The sequence below is a fragment of the Hipposideros armiger genome, unplaced genomic scaffold, assembly GCF_001890085.2.
Source record: "Hipposideros armiger isolate ML-2016 unplaced genomic scaffold, ASM189008v1 scaffold_604, whole genome shotgun sequence".
NCBI lineage: Eukaryota > Metazoa > Chordata > Mammalia > Chiroptera > Hipposideridae > Hipposideros > Hipposideros armiger.
The window spans coordinates 850,701-861,391 of NW_017731954.1; positions in this window are offsets into that span (position 1 = coordinate 850,701).

Sequence of the window (10,691 nt, forward strand, 5' to 3'; positions counted from 1 at the left end):
AGATGCCCGATTATCCCGAAGCGTCATTAGGGGCCAGGAGTTTCTTCACTCAAGAAACAAGAGTGTCCCCTCTCCGCCTCGCATTCCCAGAGAAGTACTTCTCAAATGTAACTAAAGTGTCCAACTCAGAGACGAGAAGCGTGCATTTGCCCAACTGAGTAAATAAAGGTCAGCCGTTGGATCAATAAAATATGTGCTTCCAACCACCAGATGTTTTTACTGATGTTTCTCCTGGGGGTGGGGGAGGAAGAGGAAGAGACAACAAACAATAAAAATAAAAGAGTAAACAAACACATCTGGTGTTTCGACACACAATTTCCTCCAGCCGCGGTCCCTCCGGACCAGACAACATTTTGCATATTCAAAACTAAAAATCAGCCGTGAGTCAACAGCCGTCTCTCCTCTCTCGACTCCCCCCTTCCCCCATCACAAAGCAAAACAAGAAAAGAACAACAAGTGGTAATGTGGGGTTCGGAACGAGACCCAGACGCCGAGCCGAAATTTGACACATGTCACCGCGCCCTGCCGCGCGGCGCGCTGAGGCTGGGGCGAAAGTTTGCCGCCGCAGCTGCGGGAGGAGAGCGGAGCAAAGTCGCAGCCCGGCCGGCGTGGAGGTGGCTGGGACAGGGTAGGGTGCGGGGGGGGGACGGCGCGCCAGAGTGAGGGCGAGGAAACTTACCGGGACCGGGGACGCCTGGTTAGCGTCCAGGGAGGTGGCACCCGCGGCGCGGAGGCAAAAGCTACCAAACACACCCACGCGCGAGACCGGGTAGCGGCTGCCGCGAGTGGAGAGCGCGCCCGGGGGAGGGGGGCGGAGGGAGCCGCAGCCGGCGGACGCGGCCGCGGCATAAATAACCGGGACTGGCGCTCGCCGGCGGGCTGCGGGGGGCGCGGGGCTCCAGCCGGTGCGTAACCGCCGCAGCCGAGCTGCACGCGCCGGCGTGTCTCGCGCTTTCTCGGAGGCTCGCGCTGTCTCGCGCTGCCGCTCCCCCAACCCGGATCTGTGTGTGTCTGTCTGTGTGTGTCTGTGTGTGTCAGTGTGCGCTGGCGGGTGCGCGCACCCGGCCGCGCGCGCGTGTTGTTGGCAATGCAAACTGTACACACACGGCGCGCGGGGCCGCCTCTCCTCGGAGGGGCGGGGTGGGGGAAGGGACCCCTTACAGGATCCTAAAGTACGGCTGGGCCAATTGTTTGTTTTTGTTTTACTTTGCGTTGTCGTTGTCGTTTGTTGTTGTTGATCCAAAAAAAAGTGGTTTGGAACCAGCCGGTCAGGGTCCCTGCCGCCCCCATCCACCTAGCTCCCCCGATCCTCCAACTTTTTCAAGGGAGGGGAGAACGCGGAGAGGAACCTTGTAGGGATTTGCAGCACAGGAGCCTCCTGGCTGACGTCAGGTCCACCTGCTATGTAAACAACTCTCCCGAGAACTTGTTTGTTCTGCCCCAGAGCTTCCCCCACCCCCACCCTTCTCTCCCCACCTCCTGCTCCGCCTCCTCCTGCTCGGCCCAGACGGCGAGTAGAGGAAGGGGGTGGGCAGGGAGGAGAGAACAAAACCGTATGCTGTATTGGCAAAGCCGAGTTGTGTCTGCTGCTTCTTGGCAGTTCCCAAAGTACGTCCTCTCAGCAGACGGAGCTGCTGGCAAATGAAACGGGGGATTCCACGTGAAGTGCAGAAAACCTCGAAGGGATCCAAAGCCCTCGGTGGCAGGGAGCTAAAGTACATGGTAGTCAGAAAGGGAGACCCAGGCGTGCGATAGAACGCTGATTGGCCCTCCCTTTCCTAGTGGGCGCCTCCGCTGCCTGGGCGGAAAGAGGCCGAGCGTCTTTCGCACTCTTCGTTGTGTTCGTGCCTCCTGTCTCACTTGGGCCCAGGAGTTGTTGGGCTTCCTCGTGAACACGCAGCTCGGGCCACCGGCTTGGGGCTGGACCGCGGGCAGGCGGGGGCGGAGCTTGGCAGGAAGAGGCCGCCGATCTGCGACTTTTTAGGGTCCTGGGCTTTGGAGACGGGTCCTATCAGGGACTGAGGGGAGCAAAAGTAGTCGGAATGAAAGGAACGAAGAAACGGCCAGAGCCCGCTCTGCGCTCACTTCAAAGCCGAGGTGCCAGAGTGGGGGATGCGCGGGCCCAGCCTTCAGCACTCGGGTCCCCACTCCTATCAGTGGGATGTGACCCGGCCGACGGGCCCACGCGGGACCGAGGGGATGACAGGGGGGAAGGCCGAGGGAGGACCAGACGGGCCCGAATGGGACGCGTGACCCGAGTGGGGGTTTCCTCGGCAGCCCTTTCCCCACTCCAGCTCTAGGAGGGTGATTCCTTCCCCCCATCTCCCGCCAGCCGCTCCCCTGCTCGCGGGCCGCGCGACCCTCCACCCGGGGCGTCCCCAGCGCGCCGCTGCGGGAGTCCCCGCTCGCAGATCCGTCACGAAGCGTGGCGATCCGAAAGGCGCCGAAACTTTCCTCCAGATAGCTGCAGCCCAGAGAGGCCGATGTGAGCAGAGCCTGGCCCCCGGCTTCCTCCCCGCCGGCTTGAACATCTCCGATAGCAGAAGACGTGGGGGTGGGTGAGGGTGACGAGACTGTGGACACTGGCGAGCTGTACTAACTTGTGCCTTTGAATCTTGTCCTCAAAGAGCAACGCGCCCTTTCTCTAAAGGGCAGACGCGAGCTCACACACACACACCTTAGCACCAACGCTTCCCGGCAGAACCCTCACTTCTTCCCGGGGAGGAAGCAGCCCTGGCACCCACATCTGTAAACACACCGTCAGGTTTTCTAGGGAAACCAATTAAGTCCACAGCCACGGGCTGGTCCGGGGAAGACGGCCTCCGGCAGGCGGACGAGGACGAGGGAGAGTTGGGCTCGGAATGGCGGTGCTTTCTGTGCGCTTCTAAACTCCAGTCAGTTGCTTATGGATTATTCTCACTCTTCATAAAATTAACTTTTTCGAAATGCAGGTTGAATAGTGGACAAATAACCTCAATTTTATTTTATTTTTAAGATGGGAGCGGGGAGAGGGAGAGGGAGCAGTCTTTAAAATTAAAAAAAAAAATGCCAGACCCAAATGGCCTTTCTGAAAGGTAGGGATAAGTTTACGTTAAGTAATTTGTGTTTATGCTTCCCTGGCACAACTAAATAAAAAACGGATTCTCTGGATCAACCTGAAACTCTTTTGGAAAAGAGGAAAGCAAGCGGCGTCGAAACCCGCAGAGAGCCGAGGATGTACCTTTCTTTCCACAGGGTTTGTGAATAAAGGTAACAGAACAATTCAAAGGTCTACAGATAGTCACTTTTCCCCTTCTTCCTCCCCCGCTTACAGGGACCCCATGTGTTTCCCTTTCTCTTTAAGGGTCCTGAAAAAAGCGAGCGGGGAAGGTTTATTATAAAGGAGCCTGGGCCACCTGTAAGAGAAGTTCAAGTTCCCAACGAGGAGAAAGAGGGTGACGTTCTCAGGACTTGGAGAGGAGCGGGTTTACTTAGCCTTTCACTTCTAGGTACACACAAATACGTTTTGGTGAAATTCGCAGCCTCTGATGTTTCTTTCCTGTGAAGACAAATAGCCGAGAGGTGCAGGAGGACATCTCGGTTTGCTGAGCTCGTCTTCTGAATTGGCCGCGGAGCCTTGCCAGGCGCCTAAGCGGGGCCGAGCCCGCAGCCCCCGGTGCCCCCCACTCCCCTTCGCCTACTGCCATTCCCCAGGCCACCCAGCCCCCCGTGAGGAAGACGCCCAGGGAGTAGAGAAAGCTGGTCGTGCCAGGACCTGCTGCCCTCGGCGGACCAGTCGCCTGCAGCCAATCGGCTGGGCCCGGGTTCGAGAGGTGAAAGTTCAGGCCCGGGGCTGGCCGCTCGCTGCCCCTCTCCCGTCGCGTCCCTCCCAGCCCCTGCTCCTGGCCACACTGCAAACACAGCCCGGCTACTAGGGGCTGCCACGGTGGCACGTAGTTTGTTGATGGGTGGTCATAAAATATATTTATTTGCAATTCCTTTAGCTCGCCCACCAGCCCGCCCCAGCGTGGCCCGGAACAGTGCAGGCTTTGTTCGCCTCGCTGCTGCAGGAGCCGGCCGGGGTTAGCGCTCCATGCTAGCAGACTCCCCCAAAAGTTCAAACATAATAATAGGAAAACCGGGTTTCTGCAGCCAAGGAAAACGCTAAAGGGCCAACAGCGAACGAATAGTTAGTTGTCTTTTGCACAAGTCACTGGTCAGCCCACTGGATCACGGCAGTCTTGCAACGAAACCCCGCGTATCAGAACAAGGGGGAAAACCAAATTCTGTCCCTATAGTCGCTGCGCAGGGTCGCAGCCACAGCTCAAGTCTCCGTTGCAGCACGTGGGTCTGCAAAAGTCATTTAAAGAGATTCCAGAGGAAAAGTTAAACGGAGCTACTGTGTAATTGAGGGGTTTCACCAAGTGGACCTCGAAGTACTCTCACGAAAATTTATTTGATTTCAAGCTTATTTTACGATGAAACCGCAAATCAACAAATTCCGAGCCACTGCTCTATTACGGTCCAGGCGAAAGATAAATTCGTTTGCGATGGTCTCCGTCAGCGTGTCTTGCGCGAAATAAACCACCCAAATGAGAGTAACTAAGGTCAGGACGAAGGAAAGCAGCGTGCGCGAACGACACGTAGTAGAAATGTCGGTTTCAGGCTTCTCCTAGTGAACCGCTTGGATTTTTAGTTACTTGTTGTAAAAATGTAATTATTCACACATTTAGGTCTGTCTTCATCAAAACTTTCAGTTAAACAACAATTACATTTTTCTTCTTCAGAGCCATTTCATTGGTGTAATTGTGACGTACTTAAAATTTAACTAGGGGGGAGGTCGCTGGCAGAGTGGGAAAGGGGCAGATTTTTTTAAAATTATTTTTTTCCTGTTAGAGATACCATCTTCGAAGTTGTATTACTCACTTCAAATAGCCTGAACAAAAGTCTTCTTTAAATGCAAGGTAAAATATTTTTCCTTTCACACAGAAGAACGGGCATATATCAGGTTTCTGTTTTTCAAGTCCACTGTAGTTTTCTGAAGATGAGCAAATAAACAGACTCCTTTTAGACATTCTCCTATTCCCACTCCCCCACCAGACACATTTTAGGAAAAAGAGAAATTTCTAGTTTCACCGAAGTCAAAAGAGGGTGATCTAAGTTACAACGTCAAATTGAATGTAGAGGTTGCAAAATTGGTGGAGTTACACCACCATCTGTCGTTAAGCTTTGGGACTACAAAATTTGGAACCTATAATAAATCTTAATGAGTTTCCTCAACTTTTTTTTTTTAATCACAGACTATATTTTTCCTTAGTATTCTTATAACATTTTATAAAGTTTTATAACATATACTCTATGTAATAAAATCTACCTGGATCCTGAAGCAAAAAAAATATGTGTTCATAAATTCATTTTCTACCTGGATTCTCTAGTCATCTCATTCTCAAAAAAAAATAAATAAATACCCCACACCTGCCAGCCTCCAGACAAAGCCTTTTGAAATCAGCTGGAGACTACAGATTTCCATCACTCCTCCCCCGTCCCTCCTTCCCTGTTTCTAGTATGCTGCTAATAGGACAGATCAGGCCTCAACTACAGGTCCACTCATGTCCTGGAGTGAATAATAGACTCTTGATTCTCTCTCCAGCATAACCGTGTTCTTGGCTAGTATATCTAATCTTGAAGCATGTAAACGCAGCTATCTCTGCTAAGAGGATGGCTGTGTCTTAAAAAACAGATTAAAAGGCAGTTAATATCAGGTTCCAGTTCGAATTGATCTTGCTTCAGAGACAGAGATCAATTGTTCTGGGAGAGAATCTTGCCAAGAAAGGCTTTCTTCAAATGAATATGGACAACTACTGGATAAAGAATTCCAAACTGACTCAGAAGCTTCCATCACGCAATGAGGACTCTCTCTTTCACAGGACACTTCAGCTGCACAGTGTTTACAGTAGGTCTAGTTTTTTAAGGATTTCAAAATATCCACTGACTATAACGTTGCACCCCTTTCTGTGTTAGGGACTTGATTACAAAATTTCCATTCTCCAGAAAATAATTAAAATAAAATGTAGCAGCTTGTTTATGTTGGTAAGGCATTCACTAGAAGTGAGTTGAATCATACTATATTGTCTGTATTTGACCAGCTTTGATCCACACAAAAGACAATTTCATATGCTTCAAATTAACAGAGCCCAGATTTTTCTGAGATGCTGTCTATCCCTGTGAGGGTAAGCACAATTAATTGTCTAATCCCTGATATTTCCTTCCTGCCACATTGATTTCAATATGTTGAGTTGCCTGATGCAAGAGCCCTTTTTTGCTGATGTTTCTACCATTAGGGTTTGTATGTCTCTGAGTTACTATGAAATGTTGGAGCTGAAGAAAACTTCAAGAGGATCTACTCCAGTCCCTTCATTTGAAAAATCTTGCAGCAAAGGTCCAGAGATGAAAGTGAGGTCACACAGCTAGTGAGTAAAATTCCGATTATTATTGTTGAACTATTTCATGTTTCTAAACATACAGTAACCCTCCTCCCTCTTATTCCACAGAAGGCATTTTTGCCACAGACCCTCTCCATGTGTTTCCATTTTCTTCAAATCCATCAAAACTGATATGGCTCAGTGATGGCAATACCTTTGGATGCCAGTACGGTATTGAAGATGGTTAGCCGTCATGTCATGTCTACTGTAATGCACAGGAGGAAAAAAAAAGTCTTAATGACTTGTTTCTCTTGAAAGTCAATTAGAATCTACAGTATTTCTTCAATATGTAAAGAGGTTCATCACTGTTGAATCAAGCGTTGGCCAGAGGTGCTAACACAAATCACAGTTTATGATGTTCTTCAGGGTTAATGATCTTAGGGATCCCTGGGGAGCAAAACCCATCATCTCTGTAGCAGCTTGCCTTCACTACACTCTTAAGAAATAAAGGCTAACACAAAGCTCTGAGACAAAATATAACATTATTTTTTTTAAAGCTTTGAGCAAAACAGAACTGTATCAAGAACCTGCATCAGTGTAGATTTTTATTTTGGTTTAATAACCATAGAGCTTCTGTAGCCATAGTAGTTTATCCAGAGAATGTTTCGAAGTGGTGAATTGTAAAAAACTGTATAAACGTTCTGCTTCTGCTCCTCCTCCTGCGCATGCTCCTCCTGTATCGCTCTCTCCTCGTTTTCCTTCCTCAGCTGAGTTGTCATCACCACCCTCACAACGACAAGTTCCAAACTATTTCTCTCCTAGGCTCCATATCTGTTTATTCAATTGCTTATTGATAGCACCATGTAAAATGTGAGAAGACACCAACCTGCCCTCTTTTCTCCTTGGCCAGCAACTCCTATGCCACCTGTTGTGGTAAACAATACTTGAATCCACCTACTTCTTAAAGCCAGGAAGATACAAGTAATCAAGTGCTGCCTCCTCCGTCTTCTCACAGCCAAGCAGCATTGGGCTTTATTCATTGTTACCTTTTAATCTTCCATTGTTCTATTCCATCTACTCAGTTGTTGCCTTACTTCTGCCTTCATCATTTCTTACGTGGTCATTCTGGATAACTTTCTAATCACCTTCCCTGTTCTCAGCTCCTTTTTGTTGTTCCATTTCATCTTGCTCACTGTTTTCTAAACACATGTCACTTAGAATTAGGCCAAACTTCCCTTTAGCCCATGAAGCTGAATCAGGTACTCTAGTTTGATAGAGTAAATATGTCTAGCAAATATGAGGTATTTAATCAGCTTTTTTAGAATTAATGAATGAGTGAATGAATGAATGTCTTGTCCCAGATAAATGTATGTTACATGTTAAATATATTCAGTAAGAATGTTGTCAGATATATGTTTAGCTGTGTATCATTTACAGCAAATCTTTAAGTCTGCTTTGCTACCCAGCCACCTTTTCTAAAATAGTTGTAACTGAAGATTTTCATTATTTTTTTTCATATGAAAGAGTTTAGCAGATAGATATAAAAGCATATTCAATCTGGCATTCAAATTCCCAATTACTTAATGGCTCAACAAATATTTATGTAGTAAATACTGTGGTAGGTTTTCTGAGATGAAAGATATATAAGATTAGGTCTTCCCAGAATTTGCATTCTCTAGTGCGAGATATAAGATATATAAGTGCATTATTTCAATAAAACATGATTTCAATATACATTGGACACGGGTATATCCAGGATACAGTAAGACCAGGGAAAATATTTCTTAAGGATAAAGTAAGCAAGTAATGCAGCTTTATATTTCTGTTTGTGATAACTTAAATAATAAATATAAGTACGTCTTTTAATTAAAAATTTATAATTCACCAAATAGCAGCCTCAGAAAACTTATAATCTTTGGACAAAAGCACAAATTTGAAGTACAAACAAGTTACACAGCAATAGATAACTAATATAAACATGATTTTGAAAAGGTTATATTTCAGTAGTAGGATTTCAGGTAATTTCTTTTTCTTTTCTGCTTTTCATATTTTTAAATCCTTTGAATGAAAATGTATTGCTTTAAATTGGAAAAAATAAATAACTTATTAAATAACTTTTTAAAAGTTATGTTTGAAAAGACAGTGCCCTAACGTGCCTTTTATAATTGCCATAAATTTAGTACCTCTGGTCAACCTTCTCTAATAACATTGGGTTTATCTCATGCATAACTTAAATATAAAGTTACATTTCAACTTTACCTTTTATTTTATTTACTGAGTACAAAATTCTTACATTTTGTTAATACAAATAAGCAGCATATTCACATGTGATAAGTACATCTCATGAACTAGCAGGGTATCTGAACACCATTTACAACATTGTTTTTGAGAAAATCCAACTTTTAGACAACTCATTTGAAGCATAATCTATTTTAACTTGGCATCTTTCTATATATGCCAATGAAAAAAATGTTGTATAGGTAAAAGACCTTTTTACACTTTGACTATATCGAACAGGATAACTGTTACAGTGTTTTCAGTCTTATTCCAGGTAAATGAATAAAAACAAACTGCAAACTGATGAAGAAAGACTAGACTCTCACTTCATATTTAATCATAAGAAACAACCCAACCAGTGTCTCTTGAGGTTTTCCTAATTAGGTTATAGCACAGTTAATAGTAGTTGAATAGAGAAGGTCAAAGCAAGTTCTAAATTAGTTTAGCAAAAATTAACAAGTCAATAAGTATGTTTTCATTGAATTACAATAAACACGCTAAGACAAATGGATTGCTTAATCTGTTAATAATTGTTTCTTCTGTCTTCATATTATAAAAACCCAAAAAAGCAATTTTATGCTCAGTTGATTTCTTAAGATGTTAAAGTCATGGAAAACCATAAAAATCCATTTCTGGATCCTGATAATATTTTTTTACATAATCAATTTTTATAATACCTAGATTGCCTTGTGGAATTACACAAGTTAACAAGATAAAATAGGTCCTTAAAATAATTTTCATAACACAAGAATATGTAATGTGCATATATTATTTAGTTATTTTGATATTTTTAAGCAACCATAAATACCAAGTACATTGTTGAATTTATTTCAGGAAACTATTATACAGAACATTATCATTGTGTTCATGATCATAAATAAATATAGTTCCTCCCTTAAGAATATATCATGTGTATTAAGCAGATGAATTTCTGCTAAAGCAAGATTTCATTTCCCTATCCAAAGATTCTCACACTTTCTGACTTATTTTTTGAAGTTAATAAAATCTTTTCATTACTTCTATGATCCTTTGTCCATCGTGTTGTTGATTCATCTTCCTTAACAATCCTCTTTCTACCTCCTCACTAAATTCTGTGAATCGGGATCAAAGACAAAGATGTCTGAACTGGGGAAAGGAATGTACGATATTTTAACCAACTGAAGAAAACTCATTGATAGTTTTTCAAATAACTAGGTCATTAAGGATCATAAATCATAAAGTATCTTTGCTAGAAAAAAAAAATTGAGTATCTGTTAAGCAACATTCCATGTTCATTAGTCCAGGATCCTATATGCAATTGAGCTCAGGTAATTTATTTTTAGATAAGAGATATAAAAACACTATATTGGGACATAATAATATTGGGGGGGGAACCCTCTAAAATGAACCATTGAAGGCAATTTGACCTCTAAAATATGGTAGTAAGATGAGCTCTACCTCGCAGATCTTAGCAGGAAAATGTGGTGAGCAAATGTAAGCCTTTCAAAGGAAAGGAAGTTCATACAGCTGTTTGACTGTGAGAATTAGATAACCTGTGGTCATAAAATATAGACCCTTTTACTTCCTGAATTCAACTCGGTTCAATTTCAGCAAATATTTATTGAGTCCACATTATTTGTCTGTCAATATTTAACATCTTAGAATCATAACCTTTGGTTACATGGGGGCTTTGAGGTCACCTAATCAAAGATTCATCCCAAAGAAGGAATTTGGGAATGGATTTTTGTTACAAAGTGGTATTTGTTGGAGTCTTTTCATTAAATGTACTTAGGAAAAAGAGTCCAGAGGTGGCTGGCCATCCAAGCTCTTCCCCCAAATACTTGCATTTCAGAGTAAATGTCCTCAGTGCTTTTCTTGACTACATGTTGAACAGTTTACCTCTGGAAATTCACAACTTAAACTGAAGCTGGGCATACTTAATTCTTGGAAGAGTGTCCCTCTTACTTCCTCCCAAGCAAACCTAGCCTCCCTCCTGTCAGCTTCTTAAAGGTTTACTTCTTCCCACAGGTTTAC